The 18,727-nt window shown below is 49.5% G+C and overlaps 1 protein-coding gene across 4 annotated transcripts in view; it reads right to left on the bottom strand.

The window, feature by feature from the left end:
• Positions 1-18,392, bottom strand: part of HSF1 (heat shock transcription factor 1) — a 75,727-nt gene extending 57,335 nt beyond the window's left edge. For 3 of the 4 annotated variants that reach the window (XM_019470204.1, XM_019470207.1, XM_019470211.1), the window contains exon 1: positions 18,313-18,392. The gene's annotated coding sequence lies outside the window, so the exon portion shown is untranslated. Of the gene's footprint in view, positions 1-9,958; positions 9,999-18,312 lie in introns of those variants that run through there. The other variant, XM_009272325.2, reaches the window with a different exon arrangement.
• Between the last annotated feature and the right edge of the window lie 335 nt (positions 18,393-18,727).

The raw sequence follows: 18,727 nt of genomic DNA, 5'->3' as shown, positions 1-18,727 counted from the left end.
GAGCGCAGAGGAGGCGCAGTCCTGCAGCAGCAACGACACCGACCTACTCGGTTAAATGCTTTAAGAACTACCCATAAAGACCGTACAGGACAGCTGGCCTGTTACTGGTATTCATGCCAAAGGCAGGGCATAGAATCATAGAATAGTTTGGGTTGGAAGGGACCTCTAAAGGTCACCTCGTCCAACCCCCCTGCCCTGGGCAGGGACATCTTCAACTAGATCAGGCTGCTCAGAGCCCCGTCCAACCTGACCTTGAACGTTTCCAGGGACGGGGCATCCACCACCTCTCTGGGCAACCTGGGCCAGTGTTTCACCACCCTCAGCGTAAAAACTGTCTTCCTTATATCTAGTCTAAATCCAGCCCCCTTCAGTTTAAAGCCATTCCCCCTTGTCCTGTCGCAACAGGCCCTGCCAAAAAGATTGCTGCCATCTTTTTTAGAAGCCTCCTTGAAGTACTGACAGGCTGCAAGAAGGTCTCCCCGGAGCCTTCTCTTCTCCAGGCTGAACAACCTGCGAGTTGACTTGGGAGTAAGCTGGAAGGGCAGAAGTCTAAGGTATGTAAGAGGCTTGCAGGAAAACCAACCTGAATGAAATTGCCTGTAAGTGACAGGATTATTTGCACAGTTAGGACTAAACCAGCCCTGCACAGGCGTTAACCAAATTCTGCCTCACTTCTATTCGTCCAGTTCTCAAGGTCATCTGGTTTCTTCTGCACGGCATCCCAAATCTTTGCTGTGTTAACAAAGCCCAACAGTGTTTTGTGAAAAGTTTCTCAACGCACCTAATGTGCCAAAGTCATTACAAAAACCGCATTCAAAAAGACTGTTCAAAGATTTCATCTTGGAGCAGCTCTGCCATGACCTCTCCCCAGACTGGAGCAACCCTCCAAAAACTAACTGTTGTCTCTGCTTTAGCCAGTCCCTCCCCCACAACTCTCGTATTAATCCTCATCTTCTCCACTTTCATTTATGATTTTCCATGTGGCAGAGTATCAAATGCTTTGCAGAAGTCCAGACACATTAGATACACCCCCATTCCTTTATCCAGAAAAGGATTTCATGTCCAGAGGAGAGGTGAGGAGGTACAACCAGTTTTTGGTAAATCTATGTTGTATTTTATCCCATTTCCATTTACTTCTATGGCTTTAGTTATTCTCCTCTTCAGAATCATTTCCAAAGCTCTTCAAACCATCAAGGTCAGACTAGTTAGTCATTAATGCTCCTCTTAAAACCAAATAGGTTATACAAAGGAGGTTAAGCATCTTTCCTGGGGTGACTGCTTACGTTGCAGAAAGGGGACGAGGGGCCTCCTGTTCTAAATCCGGCTTCTCCCTCACCGTTACGGGATGCCAACACAAGGATCTCAGCTCCCCAGACTGGAAGAAGTCCCCCCCCCGAGCTGAAATTCCCCTGTTGGACACCTGCTTGCTTTGCCTGCTGGAACCACACTCGGTGTTAACGATGCGACCCAACGGGACGGCGCAGGAGTTGGACCACTTCCCAGCAGTTATCGGGGTTTGTTGAAAGGGAAGAAACAATGCAGGCAGATCTCTTCACGAGGTAGTGCAAAAGTTATGACAGCAAATGAAATACAGCTCGTCTTGCATAATTTTGGTATATTTTTATCTTGATGTGTTCCAAGTCTAGTTCAGACAGCATCAAACATTTTAGCACAGAGCAGGTTGTTTTGTCAAAAGCCTCAGCTCTCCCTAAGAGGGGGACAACATGAAGTCAAATTGACTCATGTAACACTAGACATTTTCAACGTGTTGGCCAGCACCGTACTCACTCCTAGTCTAGACGGGCTCTGACCACCCACTGCATACTCCAGGTCTCCACATCTGCACTGGCACCCTTCCGCTCTTCCCATTCTCCTCCCGCAAAGCCTCGCCGGCTTGAGACACCATTTATTCTTCTGGCGGACAAAAAAGGAGGTGCCCCCAAAGGGTTTTCTGAAACTGATGCTGGGGAAGAAAAGTCAGTCGATTAGGGAAAGTGGCTGAGTTTAGGCTTGGTGCAGAAAAGTCTCCTTCCTAGGCCAGCGGGTGCTTATAAGCCACCGCACATTGCTTGCTCCTCTCCCTGCTGCCCACACAGGCTCTGTAGCAGGACATTTAACAGAAACCCTCAATGACCTTTTCAGAATTACGATTGCAGAAGGGCACTTGTGTTCAGCAAACATCTTTTCACTCTGTTTATAGCAGTAACAGTAGTTCTATAATGCAACAAACTTTGTTGTTAATCAGTTCTTGGTGGCACTGAACGGCTGAGGTTAAGGGGCCAAAAATTACAGGACTGGACCGAGGATGAAGGCTGTAAGTCTTTTCACATACAGTCACAAGGAGAGCTATGAATCTGAAAACGTTAAAGCTGTCCACAGGACGAGACCCCTTTGCAGCCTTCCCTTCAGAAGCACCGCGAGCCTCCGGCCCCGGAGCTGCCCCGAACCCTCCCAGCCCCTCCAGCTCCTGATACAGTCCTACAGTTTCAGAGGTTTCACACCAAAATTTTGCTCTGTACCTTCTGCTCCTTCCCCCAGACCATGTTATTTGCTACCTACAACAACGAACCCAAGGTCCAGAGTAATCTTTTAGCATGCCTGCTCTTGCAGCCCCTCTCTAACAGCCAGGTTTTCCTCTTTATCACCTTCAAGTGAATCCATCAGGAACGGTCGGGCACAGTTTCACCGGCACCACAGCTGTGAGCAGCAGCGTTCAGAACAGCGATCCATCCAAAAAACAGCTACTGAAAAGCTATCGTCTCCTCCAACTGACAATCCTGATCATCTGGCTTCTGCCTTTCCATCCTCCACGCTATACGTGGAACTTAAAGGCACTGGACAGTATACATTTAAGTACCTGCAGGCAGGTACCTCCTCCCCCGTCAAACTGATTTGAGGAATCCCTTCGCCTCAAGTTGCGCCAGGGGAGGTTTAGATTGGATGTAAGGAAAAATGTCTTTACTGAAAGAGTGGTTAAACACTGGAAGAGGCTGCCCAGGGAGGTGGTGGAGTCCCCATCCCTGGAGGTATTTAAAAGACGAGTAGATGAGGCACTTAGGGACATGGTTTAGTGGGCATGGTGGTGTTGGGTCGACGGTTGGACTCGATGATCTTAGAGGTCTTTTCCAACCTCAATGATTCTATGATTCTATCTGTCCTGGTGCTAACCATCACAGCTTCCAGCTCCTCTGCAGGTAACAGGCAGGCCCCGGGTTGAAAACTTCTAAAGAACTGGTAAAGTTATTTTAAATATTTGTTATTTCTGATTTATGTACTGCTGAACATAAATTTTTTTCAAAAATAGGAAATCGGAAAGCTTAAAAAACCCGCTGCAGTCATGCCCAGGTGAGCGGGCAGCTCTGATAACCACGATCGCTCTGACGCCCGACACTAAGCTGGCTTCAGCTCAGAGCACCGCAGAATCTGGGTCACTGACCACTGCGTCACGATAGAAAGAAAATCTCATTTCTGAAGTATAACTTTATAAGTACCTACAGTTACACTGTAGATCTTCTACATATTTGTACATTCAGTTTATAAGAGACTTAAGTCCGTGAAACAAGCAGGAAAATCCAGGAAAACATTGATTTTAGAGCAACAAATAAAAAGGTTCAGCACTATTTCCCAACAGCTGACGTGCCAGACCTGTTTTAAAAATGGAAATACTGATCCCTGTGGTGCAAGCATCGCTGCGCAGCGAAATCACCCAGATGGGAGGGACAGCAGCAAAACCATGACTTAGCATAAAAAACCAAGTAATGTCATCGGAGTCTTACAAAGTCACACCAGAAAATGAAATCCTTACAAAATGAAAGCTGACCAACTATGGCAGATATTTAATATTGTCATCCCATTTTTTTAGTGTTTATTTTTAAAGCTTAATGTTCAAATTTGTGAGACTAGCATGAGATTCGGCAGTTCTCAAACTCCAGTTTAAATCTGATCATTAAAATGATGAAAACCTTTATAGCTATCATCTGAGATATTAAAAAAAAACCCCCTAAACCAAGCAAGGAAAAAACACCCAGGAACTTTCTGGCTCCACCACTGTTGAGAACAAGATTAACCCCATGAAATTCTCTTATGTCCCAGCAATGAAGATTAACTAGACGTTCCTCATGCCTCTCCAACAATAGAGTGACTTTGTTTAAGCCTTGGAAATGCAGGAATTAGAAAAATTTACCTGTTTCTTTCACCTTCCACCCTAAAGACGAGACACATTATGAAGCAGCACTGTCCTGGACTGATTCAGAGCACTCCAGCTCCAGGACAGCTATCTTTTATTTGAAAACATTGAGACCCAGACGCGGCCTGCGAGCGGGACGACCCACTGCCCGTTTCACTCAGGTACCACTTTACCGATCTTAAAATACTGCGTGCGATCTGCGAGGGTTGAGGCTCTGCTTCACAGGCAGCTCAGCCCTTAGACAAGCTGCACTTGGCCACCCCGTCGCAGGTCGGGGGGGCTCGGGGCCGGACGGACACGGAACTTCCCGGACGGATGCTGCTGGAGGCAGCTTGCCTTCCCTGGCTCCTCGCTGCCTTCTTAGACCAGGCGTCCTGCTCGCTGCTGGAGGTGCCGCCGAACCCAGGTCGTGAAGGCAGCTCGGGGAGTGCTCCAGCAAAGGGACGTGTTGGGAGGGGAGGGAGAGGGAGGGGAAGAAGGAAGCCATCTCCAGCAAAAGGGCCACCAACAGGACAGAACAAACCCTTCCACCAGCACAGCAAAAGCACGGACTACAGGACCGCAGCCTCGGGTACCAGTGCCAGCGTGGCAGGATCCTGGCTCAGGAGCTTTCATCCCTTCGGGTTACTCAGCGTTTGTGCACTCAAGTGCCAACTAAGAAGCTCGACCAAACCAAAGCGCCTGAAGGCTTACGTAGCAGCGTACTTGTTGCCTGCTTAAAGCAGCCAGAGCTGACGGAATGGGATTCCCTGGGCTTCTCAAGGGACGCACGGACAATTTCAGAGAAGTTCAGGTCACAGCTCGCAGGGGGAAAGGCTGACACCTCCTGCACCACGGCCTGCTCCGAACACCCGGCTCAGAAGCACACGACTGGTGGCTTCCCAGGAGGTGCAGCTACAACTGCCAGGGGCCAGCAAGGAAGAGAAAGCTGAGGAGATGGAACCCTGGTCCAAAGGCCAACGGTGAGACTTCCCAAGCAGGGGTGGAAGTGGAGGGAACGAAACTGTGGGTTCTGGTTCCCGTTCCAGGGGTTGCTCACGTATTAATAACCATTTGGATAAAATGCGTGGTGCTGGGGCCAGAGAAGACTCACAGTTTGCTGGCTGTCATGAATCCCACTCCGAAACACATATTCCTCCTGTTCCAAACACAGCAACTTTTGTGAGAGACTCAGCCTTGTTAAATTCAGCTCCTGGAGCCCGGCACTAACTGCTCTGTCTCACCACAACAAAAGCAGTTTGTCGTGCCGGCCCTGGCTGTGTAGAAGACCTGGGGGTCCTGGCAGGCAGAGCCGAGCGTGCCGGCAGCGTGCCCTTGCAATAGGGAAGGGTCCAACAGCACCCCGGGCTGCACGAATCGACAACCTGGGCAGGACAGGAGCGCAGCCAGTGGATCACGGGAAGGGATTATCCCCCTCTACACAGCACCCGCTAAGTAACGCCTGGACAGTGTGTAGCGTCTGGGGCCCCAATACCACAAAGACACGGATAAACGGGAGCAAATTCAGCAGAGGGTCACCAGGATGGTGATGGGGCTGCAGCTCTTGCCTGGAAAGGGGAGACCGAAGGAGGAGGGCTTGTTCAGACTGTGGAAGAGGCTGCTTCGGGGTGTCGGGGAACAGCAAGGACCATCAGCTCTGCAAGGGAAGGAGAGACAGGAGCAGAGCACAGCCGTAAGGCAGGCACAAGCGGGGACCTCACCTACAAGGTGCCGGCTGCAGAGGAGCAAGTTTGGGTCAGGATCAAAGCAACCTGGTCTGGCCCCAGAGCAGATCCTGCTCCGAGCCGGAGCTGTGACCAGAGACCACCAGAAGTCCCTTCTCACCTAAATTATTCCATGATCTAAGTTTTTTGTCTACTTAGTTTTCACTAGGACCAGTTCCCCAGCATAGTTACATGCGCAGCCCCACAACCCTGTGTTGGTACAGGGGTAGCTACAAACACTGCTTTGAGCCGAAATGTGACATGCCGACTTAAAGCAAAATGAACCGGCCTCATTTTCCAGTAGATGAGAGTGTTGAAAGACACACCTTTTAACACACAAGAAATAAACCTTTCTGCTATCAGCACCTGACCTACTGTTTAGAAGACGCCCTTCGTACATGGTTAAAAGGGGGAGACCCACCTGCCAACCGCAGCACGGCTGCCACACGCAGGGTTGGACTGAGAAGCATTTGCACCCGGCTGGGCTGAAGATGGGTCGGGAAGTTGCTAGACCCACGCAGCAAGAACCGAAGTGACACAATCAGAAGTATCCTCACCACGTGCTAAAAACTGTCAAGTTTAACACATTCACAATTTCATAAGAACTAATCCGGAGCTGAACTGCGTCTAAGTGTACCTGCACTGGGGCTACCAAAGCGCTGACGGTGTCCGCAGTGAAAGCCAGCCTTCGTGTGACCTTCCACACAACTCGTCGGTACGCTACCTCGGGTGACTGTGCCTGCAGCTAGACACAGGACACCGTCCTGTTAGAGCTGCTTGAGGGGCAAGGCCACACTGCGACACCTATCCTTGCTAACACTTACATACTTTTGGCTAGAAATACAAAAATTCAGTGTGTAAAGGCGATACCAACCGCGGCAGCAGAAGCAGGCCGTCCCAATGAAGGAACTGGAGGTCCTGGATCCAAGGCGCTTGCGATGGCTGGCACTGCCGGTTAGCGTGCTAGCTGGGGTCTAGGCACATCGTCATATTTAGTTTCAGGATGGGATAAGGCAGGATGAGCAGAACTTCTGCATCAGTGTGCTGTAACCAAAAATTTGTCCTCCCTCCCCTTCCCCTTGATCTCAGCTATATGCTCTCATCACCTCGCACAGACCACGATGCTCCACAGATTCCTCTCGCTTTCTTCTCCAAGACCTGATCTAACTTACTAATTCAGCAACGGAAACCTTACAGCGGTTTCCCGTGAGGCCAGGCAGCTCATAGAATCATAGAATATCTCCAGTTGGAAGGGACCCATAAGGAGCTGAACCGGTTCATAGCCCACCCGATAAGCGCTGGAGACAGGACGAGGAGGGGCTGACCATTACACTGGCTCAGCTGTTGCAGAAACCAGGCCGTTACAATCACCGAATTTCAGGAATCTGACCGCATGCGACAAGCCCAGGCCTCCGCGGCCATGCGTTCCCCTCTGCAGGAAACAGTTTACAGACTCTTCGTGCCACGTTTGGGAAAGAAGTCATGTAATTCTAGGAAAGAAATTCTCCCTCCCTACCACTGTACAGAAAGAGCACGTGCTGGCGTTGACTGTGGGCGAGCTACGTTCAATCACTGCACTATTTCCAGCTTCAGCGTGATGGAAAGAGAACCTGCTCCAGTCCCAAAATCTAACCAAGTCACCATTTCCAGCATGGAGATTTGAAACTCGGCTTTTTGAAGACTGACTTTTCATAAAGCTCACCTACACCACTGTTAGACACCCGTCACCACCTGCGGTCTGACGACACTCCTCTTGTGTGCACAGAATGGCGTGGAAGAGACGAGCTTTAGCTTGCAAGAAAAAATCCAGACAAATCTGTAAGGTGCTGACAATCCTATATATAAGGGGACCTAACGCAAGCAACCTCCAAGGTGAAATGTTACCGGTTTACCAAGAGTTCAGACATCAGCAGAGCAGGAAGGAAGTTTTCTGACAGACAGTTAAAAGCACACTCCAACAGAAAAATCCCTCTGTCGCACGCACAGCACTGGCAGAACCAAGGCCAAAGGTGTTGATCAACACTAGGCCTTTTTCTAGCAACTACAGACAAGCCACCAACTGAACGGATCGATCAAAGATCAGGGGTTTTTTTGTTGTTCACCGTAACGCTGTTTCTTCAGCTTACTGGCCCCATTCTGCTCAAGTGTGGCAGAGCAGCACCAGCTCCCTCTACGCAGTGTCTTCCTGGGAAGGCAAGAATGAGAAATCCTGCAACGGACGAGCTAGCAGAGCGGAAGGCAGTAAATCAGCACGCTTATCCATGCGGCGCAGGACGAGAAGAGACCTTGTGGGTGACCAGGTTCAGCCCCAAGCTGTCGCAGGGGACTGCAGCATTCACGCATTTATTCCAACTCCATCTTGAAACTGCTTTTTTGATGCCACAAGGCCTTCTAGAGCGCAGACCCAGAACCCTCCTTACTTTTCACTTAGAATTTTTTGTTAAGGGAAGTTCATACCCCCACGACCCCGCTCATTTAGGTTTTACCTTTGTCCAGCCGTTGTTTTGCTGGGCTGAGGAAACGTAACTTTCAGACCGTGGTTTCACATTGCTAAACTACATCGAAGTATCAGCTTAAGGTATTCAGGCACCACCACTGCTTGTTCCTGACTCAAACGCAGCGCTGCCAAAACCCAGCTGGTTTCTGGGGACCACGCCGTGAACCTGATCAGGTAACTGAGCTCGCGCACGCGTAAAAAAAGCGTAAAAGTGCGGTTTTGGTTTTGAAGCAGGAAAAGCACCCTGATCAAATTCGTAAGAAAGAAACAACTATCTGCAGGCATAACTAACGAATTCCTGGAAGACAGCGAAAATCACTTACTTGCGTGGCTTTGCATTTCATACGAGCCGGGTCATACCGCTCCTAATTGCGGCTTTTTCAGGACTTACTCAAGTCTCCCTGCAAGATAAGGCTCTGCGATGCCGACGCCTTCCTGCTTTATTCATTTCACTTCCCACAGACACTCCCTTTTCTGCCAACATCATTAAAAGAGCTACAGCAGACAGACCCCAAGAACCCTGAGGGGTCCAGCTAGTAACTTCACCTAAAACTTAACAAAAGTATTTTCAAACACGCACTTCCCTTCTTTTTTGCTGGCTCTTCACTTGCTTTGCGGATCTTGCGTTAGTCCTTACCTGCCTACGGGTAACACATTTTCTGTGCAGCAGTTACTGGAGTCCGGTAGATTAGAGCTTTGAGCTGAGCAAAGATACCTGCACTTCTATTTACAAAACATATTAAAAGTAAGAGAAAATACAGCCTGTGAAAAATACATTGCTAATGGGGGAAAAAAAAAAAGACAAAGAAGGAACTTACGCGTATACAAAGGGATTTAAAATTAGCTATTCACCAGTCTTTATAACCAAAAGTGAAAACACGCTGCGCTGGAAGCGGTATCGCAAGAACAGAAATCCTCTTGGGCTAGACTAGGGAGTCCTAAGCCTAGAAAAAGGCAAGGAATAATCACTCCTTTGTGGGTCAAACCAGAAATTTTCATTGAGGCTGCGAAAATTCCTCAGCCTCTGTAATCAAGAATACTGGGCAGGAGGATGTACCAAATAGTACAGCGGGACCTGCAGCAGACTCTATTTATCCAGTAATTGATATAATTACTAGGGGATCCAAGAGAGTTACATTTTTAAGTTCCACAGCGGATCAACTACTGAAGTAATTTATTCGTGTTAATCACCAGTTACAACTAACATTTTAGCATTCCGGGCACTCAGCACCGAGTGCCCATGCGCAGAGTTGACAGCGTTGTTCCTCTTCGATGAACAAAATGCAGAAAAACGGGCAAAACCGTCGACATCTACCGGGACAAAGTTTTTTCCAAGCTCTGCATCAAGCTGACCCAAACCCCGATTGCATTGTTTTGATTAGCAACCGCAGCCAACGTCACCACACAAAACATATCGCGTTCTAGTTTACACAATTTATCTGAATCTCTCTCCTGCTCCCAAGAGGTTACGGTTCAACGAGGCACGAGGAACTAAGGCACGACTCGCTGCCAGCACAGGGAGAGCGGGCTGCTCTGCCTCCCCGCCTGCCTGTCACGCACATCTGCACTTACCCTCAGCCAGCAGCAGCCCCCACTGAACACCTCCGTGAGCAGCCTTAACCCTAATATAGCAGAAAACGAAGAAAATCGGGTATTAGCACGTTAAGGCGGTCCACAAAAGGGTCTAACAAGAACCAGAGCCAGTGCAAGCACGGGGCAGGACCCTGCAACCAAAACCGAGCAATCCCGTAGCAGAAGCACGTGGTTAGATCCGCCGGCTGCTGCTGGAGCGCTGCCGGAGCACGGCAGGGCAGAGCAGCCGCTTAGAAGTGCCCGGAACGAAGGAGTGTGGAGCAAGACCATGCAGGATCACCGCTACACAGCCTTCACCCGAAAAACCTCGCCGTACCGGGAGACTGCTCCGTGAAGCGGCCCAAGAGCTCCTGTGCCGTTCGGGAAGAGGACAAGCAATGCCATCTGTATTCGAAAAGTTGGCAAAGTTATTTAAACAGGGAAAAGGTACGGTCGAGGCAGAAATCTGAAAGGCCTAGGTTTCAAAGGAGAGGTTCTGAACATTCAGTTTTGCAATGTGTCAGCAGATTACCTTCTCAAAGCCAGTTCCAAGCAGCGCTTAGAGCAGTTCCAGTTTTTTTGGCTACCAGCACCCTTCAGCTCTAAGTAGAGGTTTTCCACTAAGTGCTACCTCTTGAAGCTCTTGCTGAGGCCCTTACTTTAACCTCCTGCCCGACACTGGACCTTCACCTTGTGATTCTAAATGAACCTCTTAGCTTGACTGAGATAAAACCCCCAACCTTTAAAGGCTCACATCCTTGAATTTAAATTCAATCAGAAATCCAACACGATTACAGCTACCATTGCCCCGTAAAAATACGCACTTTATTTTGATCGCCATGCTTACCGGAGTAAGCTTTATTTTGAATTTGCACTGCAAACACAGAATTTGAAAATAAATAATTCAAACATAAAAGCTCTGAACAGCGGTTGAATTTTATTAAAAGCCCAATGCCTTATTTAACGAACCCTCACCCTACATATACTAGACCGGATCAACTTCCCCTTGCAAAACCATGAAAGTTGCTATTATCTATGCCTGTGAGGGATTAAATATAAGATGAAACCTCACGTTTCCCCTGTTCACTGCTTGGCAGCAATAAACTCTTCCTCTTCCCAATTCCTCGATTTTCAGTTAACTTTTGCAGAACATAAATCAGAACTCTTTAGAAGCACGCTGGTATTGTAATTCCTCTGCACATTCCTCATTTCCAGCTGTACGTTCAGATTTTCCATACAATACTTCAGCAAAGCAGTACCTTGCCTTGAGAGAACGCTGGCTTTGAGAACAGCAGGAAGGTAAGTGGTGTCTCCTGCACACCAAGAGTTAAGCCACCAGGAATCCTGTTCCTGAAGGACCCAACTGGTGACAGATAGTTTCAGCAAAGAGTAATTTTCCTAGCGCAGGCGAGGACCTTGGCACTGACCTCAAGAGAGCTGGCCTCAAATTTGGCAAGCTGTGCAGAAAGCGTGTACGTGTTTACAGGCAAAACAAGCTGCTGATGAGGTTATTTCATGCACTCTGCTCCCCTCCACTGTCCAAGAGCATTAACAGAGCCATCAGACTGAAACACAACTGCATGGAAACAGCACCTCACTCATACTTTGCTTAAGATCAGCGTGCCGTGGAGGGCTTACTGTTCCACGTGTGGTTGCTTTCCAAACCTGAGTCCAGCCACCTCTCTAGGTCTCAATCAGGGCAAGCCTCAGGGTCACTTAGATGCTCGTATTGGTCTGGGTGGTAACATCCCACCCGAAAAACCTCGCCGTACCGGGAGACTGCTCCGTGAAGCGGCCCAAGAGCTCCTGTGCCGTTCGGGAAGAGGACAAGCAATGCCATCTGTATTCGAAAAGTTGGCAAAGTTATTTAAACAGGGAAAAGGTACGGTCGAGGCAGAAATCTGAAAGGCCTAGGTTTCAAAGGAGAGGTTCTGAACATTCAGTTTTGCAATGTGTCAGCAGATTACCTTCTCAAAGCCAGTTCCAAGCAGCGCTTAGAGCAGTTCCAGTTTTTTTGGCTACCAGCACCCTTCAGCTCTAAGTAGAGGTTTTCCACTAAGTGCTACCTCTTGAAGCTCTTGCTGAGGCCCTTACTTTAACCTCCTGCCCGACACTGGACCTTCACCTTGTGATTCTAAATGAACCTCTTAGCTTGACTGAGATAAAACCCCCAACCTTTAAAGGCTCACATCCTTGAATTTAAATTCAATCAGAAATCCAACACGATTACAGCTACCATTGCCCCGTAAAAATACGCACTTTATTTTGATCGCCATGCTTACCGGAGTAAGCTTTATTTTGAATTTGCACTGCAAACACAGAATTTGAAAATAAATAATTCAAACATAAAAGCTCTGAACAGCGGTTGAATTTTATTAAAAGCCCAATGCCTTATTTAACAAACCCTCACCCTACATATACTAGACCGGATCAACTTCCCCTTGCAAAACCATGAAAGTTGCTATTATCTATGCCTGTGAGGGATTAAATATAAGATGAAACCTCACGTTTCCCCTGTTCACTGCTTGGCAGCAATAAACTCTTCCTCTTCCCAATTCCTCGATTTTCAGTTAACTTTTGCAGAACATAAATCAGAACTCTTTAGAAGCACGCTGGTATTGTAATTCCTCTGCACATTCCTCATTTCCAGCTGTACGTTCAGATTTTCCATACAATACTTCAGCAAAGCAGTACCTTGCCTTGAGAGAACGCTGGCTTTGAGAACAGCAGGAAGGTAAGTGGTGTCTCCTGCACACCAAGAGTTAAGCCACCAGGAATCCTGTTCCTGAAGGACCCAACTGGTGACAGATAGTTTCAGCAAAGAGTAATTTTCCTAGCGCAGGCGAGGACCTTGGCACTGACCTCAAGAGAGCTGGCCTCAAATTTGGCAAGCTGTGCAGAAAGCGTGTACGTGTTTACAGGCAAAACAAGCTGCTGATGAGGTTATTTCATGCACTCTGCTCCCCTCCACTGTCCAAGAGCATTAACAGAGCCATCAGACTGAAACACAACTGCATGGAAACAGCACCTCACTCATACTTTGCTTAAGATCAGCGTGCCGTGGAGGGCTTACTGTTCCACGTGTGGTTGCTTTCCAAACCTGAGTCACCCTCTCAAACAGTCCAGCCACCTCTCTAGGTCTCAATCAGGGCAAGCCTCAGGGTCACTTAGATGCTCGTATTGGTCTGGGTGGTAACATCCATGGCCTTGCTGGAGCACCCCGTGCCTCACCACGTGGACTTTCCTGTACTGGAATCCGGGCTTCTGCTGCAGCAGAAATGGGTACGTGGAGTTTGCCAGCAGCGGGTGGTTTCATTTAGAGTGCCGATACAAGGACCGAAGCTCAGGCTCCACAAGCCTAAGCTCAGCATATTCTAAATTCAGGCTTAAGACTTGGACAAGAGCGACTGTCTGGGTAGGATACCAAATTTCACGGCTTCCTCCTAACTCTGTCAGGAGCTTCTTCACGTTCTCCCACGCCCTCCCTCCCCACCTCTTTTGTCCCTGCTCCCCAAGCGAAGAGAACGGAGCTGATGGCTCTGAACCTGACGCTCCCCTCAAGATGAGTAATATAACAGCAAAGTGTCAGTGGCTGGTTTCCCCCAAGCCTGTATCACTTCCCTCTAACGGCGATGCTCTGAAGGCATGACTTCACAAGATGCAGGGCCAGCCAGAAAACAGGTAACAGCCGCAAGAAAAGGGAGGTCTCGCTCCGTCCCTCATTTACCTTTTGCTATTTGCAGCCCCCGGGACCCCTCTGAACCAGCTCGGCTCTTTCACTTCAGCAGGTGGAGCAGGCTCAGCGGAGGGTCCAACGATCACAAGGTGGACAGGACAACCCGGGCAGAGCGGGAGAGAACGCACCCCTCCTCACCTCGCCCCCACCCTCTTGCACCCGCAAACCTCCCAAGGGGCGACGCAGCACGCTGCAGCTTGTGCTGATTTATGGACTCGCCACCACCAAGGGGAGGCCCCGACCCTGCCCGCTCTTGAGCAGGCGTCTATTTGCCTCTTCACTGAGGTGATTTAACTTAGGAGGGGCCAAAACTACCACCAGACCCACTGTATCTAACCACTGCAAGATGAATGCGACCCACTGTATCTAACCACTGCAAGATGAACGCGGCTATCATAGAATCATAGAATCACTGAGGTTGGAAAAGACCTCTAAGATCATCGAGTCCAACCATCAACCCAACACCACCATGCCCACTAAACCATGTCCCTAAGTGCCTCATCTACTCGTCTTTTAAATACCTCCAGGGATGGGGACTCCACCACTGCCCTGGGCAGCCTGTTCCAACGTTTAACCACTCTTTCAGTAAAGACATTTTTCCTCACATCCAATCTAAACCTCCCCTGGCACAACCTGAGGCCGTTTCCTCTCGTCCTATCGCTTGTTACTTGGGAGAAGAGACCGACCCCCACCTCGCTACAACCTCCTTTCAGGTGGTTGTAGAGAGCGATGAGGGCTCCCCTCAGCCTCCTCTTCTCCAGGCTGAACAACCCCAGTTCCCTCAGCCGCTCCTCATCAGACTTGTTCTCCAGACCCCTCACCAGCCTCGTTGCCCTTCTCTGGACACGCTCCAGCACCTCGACGTCCTTCTTGTAGTGAGGGGCCCAAAACTGAACACAGTGTTCGAGGTGCGGCCTTCCCAGTGCCGAGTACAGGGGCACCATCACTTCCCTGCTATCTCGCAGACCTTCACCCTAAGCCACAGCTTCACACGCAGTCACGCCAAGCTAGCACCCTGCTGACGCCGAGGAGCGGCCCCGACCCACCTTTGCTGGCCCTAATGCTCACCCAAGCTCACAACGTGTCAGTCCATGGAAGTAAAAGCAAACCCATTTTTCTGCCGGTTTAGCTCCCTGGTACAGCTCCCTCTGGATCCAGATGAGACTCGGGGCTGCCACGAGGGAAGAGGAGAGCATCAGACCTCCAGCAGACAGCGTGAGGTGTCACACAGATGAGCCAAAGACGCAGCCGCCACCAAAATACTGCCACCAAAGCGGGCACAGCTTCCTTCCCCTGCCCTCCTGGCTCTGGCACTTCTCCGAGCTTTCCACAAGCTCAGTTCACCAAGAACAGGACGAGTGCTAAGCTAGCACAAGGGAAGCAGGCGGGGAAGGTGCAATGTTAACCCAAGAGCTGCCCACCAAGGCAGACCAGAGGTCTACAGGCGACAGAAGATGCCTAAGCACGGGCTTCTCTAGGAGCAGAGCAAATGCAGCGCTGCTTCCTCAGAGCATCTCCCGGCCTCCAGAGGTTCACGAGCCGTCCGCCCTCCAACTAACTCAATTTAAACAGGCGGCTGCTACCAGCAAAGGTTGTCCCCCTTTTCCTACCATCCCCAGGTACGCCTTCCCGTTACCTCCAGCAGTCACACGGCAGCAGGACGAGTCACTAAAACTCACCAGTTCAACAGAAAAATATCCAGAAAAAAACCCACAACCTGTGGAGGACAAAAAGCTGAATCAACTCACCGAGGCCCCACAGTCACCAGCAGAGATGCAAAGACGGTGGCGGGGCAGGTCTGCACTCTTTGGCGGCAGCTAACTCCTAGTTGAGGTGAGCGCACGCCTTGGAGGGGGAGGTAAATGTAGCAAATAATGTCAAAAATAAACTAGTCTTCAATCAGTCATATTATTCGTATCCCAAATATGCTTCAACTTGGTTGTTTCAAGTGAGAAATCTGCCGCAGAGTTAACGAGACCTGCTGTCCCGCGTCAGACTAAGGTCCAGAGAGACAAGATGCCACCTCACGTGCCTGGGGAAAAGTCTAAGCCAGACAACACCAACTCTCCCTAACAAACTTACACCAGCAAACAGCTGTGTTGGTGCTTTTGAGGGCAGAAATTATATCCAGACGTTGTGCTTTATAAGAAAACAATCCATCCTGCTTGAACTCTTTTCAAATTCCTCTACGGTTTTGGCCTGCGCCCCATCATTGTGGGGAGCGATTACACAATCCGCGAGCGACATTAGGAGGTATCTGCCTTGTAAACTTGCTGCCCAGCAATTCAGCTGGGTGCCACCGCACCTTCGTACGCGAGAAGCACTGACCGATCTGAAGCAGCGAGGAAAACGCATTTCTATCTGCGCGCCCTTTGGAAAACCCAGCTCAGCAGGCTGCCCCCGAGGCCGAAGGAGAGGCTTTGGTGAGAGCGCAGGAACAGCGCGAGCAGACTGGGGTACTTTCCCAGAACACTTTTGGCCTCCGCGATCAGCAAATCCGAGAGTCTCTGAACGGAAAGTGGCAACGTTACACTTGAGAAAGCAGGGCGGGATTTACGGACGAGGCAGGGCAGAAACCCAGCTGTCACAGCAGCTGATGTTGAGGACGCGATAAACGCCTAAAAGCCATCCTGCCTTTCAGACTTGCAGTGACTACACCCCAGGGGGGGTGGGGGCTGAATCATTAACGTTAGCCGTAGGGATGAGAGAAGTTTCCAAGACCAGAAAGTTATTAAAAAAAAAAGAAAGCGCGTCAAGGAATCACAAATAAAATTTGAAGACTTCACCTTCAAAAGAAGCCAAATTAGAAGTTACACATTTTAAAAAGTGTATTCTGCTTCTTCATCTCCCCCTTATGTTTATTTTCCTGCTTTCTACTGAGATGATTTCCCCTCAAACACACATAAAAGGTCCCTTTCCTTACTGCAAGCACTTAGAGATCCGTATTCCTGAACGCCTACAGCTTATTTCTTCCACCTATTATTCAGGGAAATTGAAAGAAAGGAATTAAACACAGTCAGCTGAGAATAATCAACTACTGATCACCTGAGTAGGCTTGAGGATAATCAACTACTGTGTTTCTGTATCGCAGTCTGTATTAACAACAACAAAAAAAAAAAGCAAGAGAACTACTTAGAGGAAGACCCAATCTTTCCCCAAGTTTTCACAGATTTCATCGACTCACGGAACATTTACTTTCAACACCAGAGTAACAAGGGGCTCAGGCGCCCGACGCAGTCATTCCACGCAAGCAGAACCCTGCTTCTGAAGGGAAGATCATCAGGATCTAAGGCTTAATAAATTTTAAGAGTTGCATCCATCCAGACCACGCTTCCTTAGCTCTTGCCAAGGCCTAGAAGATTTGTCCGCCTACCGATAGTCTAAAGGAGTTAAAAAAAAAAAAATCTATTTATCAGACTGGCAAAGTTGCTTTGGAATGAAGTTTCGATCCGGGCTGAACCTCCGCGCTCCAGCTCTCCAAGCTGTCGCGCTGCTCTTCACGCGCTCTGTTACCCCGCAGCGAACGAGCAGTAAATAGAGGCAGATTCTCACTCGGTGAACAACGCGGGAGATTGCACGTTTAGCACAGGCCAAGAACGTGTGCCTGGACAGCTACTGCAAAGCAGCCCCACCCAGCGCACTGCTTCACCGGGTGCAAAACCAGCCTGCGGATCTCTCTCTCCCACCTTTTCACTCTCACCTACCAGCAGCAGCCTGCTTGCCCCCAGCTGGGCTAGGACAGCTTTGGGTAACGGCGTTACAAACCAAAACGGTCCCGATGAGCAATAACCCCAAAGAAGAGCGGGCAGCAAACCGCCGAAGGGGTTGAAGGGAGCAGTCGGGAACTCCGCCGGCCAGCCTCAACACCAACTCCTCTTTCCTCCTCCGCTCAGGACACTTGCAAAAATCTTTTGGGCAAGGAGAAAGATGTAGGCAACTTTACCTGCCAACATAAGCAAAGTATATACACACCTATTCGCAAAAGCATGCTGATTTGCGTGTAGACACTAATTCCGTGGATATGACTCCATATTCCCAGTGGCGCAGCTTAATTTAAACGCTGTCCAAACAGCGAATCCGTCTGCATTCAAACAGAGGCCCAAAGTTTTCACAGCATCCCCCAAAAATCTCTCGCACCCACCCCCAGGAGGAAGGTGACCTGCCTGTGCGCCGCAGCTCCCAAGCGCGCGGGGAACGGGGTAACGCCATTCACCCCCTGCCCCCTAAATGCAATTTCTCACGGCGTTTCACGGCAAACGTGGATACAAACTCATTAAACGCAAGGCGTTAAATCTTTGTTTGCTCTAGTAACAGGACGAGGCGTTTGCTCGGCGGCGATGACTTGCAAAGTTAAGAGCAATGCAATATCTGCAGCAAACAGACAGCGCGGGTCTTTCATCTCATTACTGCCACATTGAGTCAGATAAGCAAACAGTTCGAGTTGGTGGACAGCAGCTACGACCAAGGGTTACGCAAAAAACATTCCCAGCGCGTTTATGCTTTTATTTTGGTCCTTATCTTTCACGTTTTATTATCTTGAACAGCAGCTCCACTCGACTTAGCTTCTAACTCCCATCTGAAGTCAAACCTCTGTACGACAGTCCTTTTTCACTCTCACCAATACTACCGCGTTTCTCTTCCCTCAACAGTTTTGGTAGCAAACGTCTGATCTGCGGTCGAAGCAAGGCGGTACGGCACTACAGGAGACAGAGCAATCCAGTATTCGCAAGAACTTATTTCTACTCAAGTCTTTGGTCTGCCAGGTTAAGAACCAAACAGCAAGAAAACTTCTTCCGTTTGAGTTCAGGTAAACGGTGCAGATGCAGCTGCCTCCGGAAAAAAACAGCTCGCGGCATCTGGCTGCGGATACTACGATCTTTCAGACAAAACTGAAAACTTCCCCAAGCGGCTGGGAAAGAGGGGAAGAAAGGGGACCCGCACGACTGGCGCGGCCGCGAGTCAGGCCAGCGCCGTCGGAACACGCCAGAAAAGCGGCACGGGCTGTACCGCGGCGGTTATAATGACACGGCTAA

The sequence above is a fragment of the Aptenodytes forsteri genome, unplaced genomic scaffold (assembly GCF_000699145.1).
Source record: "Aptenodytes forsteri isolate BGI_AS27 unplaced genomic scaffold, ASM69914v1 Scaffold651, whole genome shotgun sequence".
In the NCBI taxonomy this organism is placed as follows: Eukaryota; Metazoa; Chordata; class Aves; order Sphenisciformes; family Spheniscidae; genus Aptenodytes; species Aptenodytes forsteri.
Note: the sequence above shows the minus strand (reverse complement) of the source record. Positions and strands in the feature narration are given on the sequence as shown.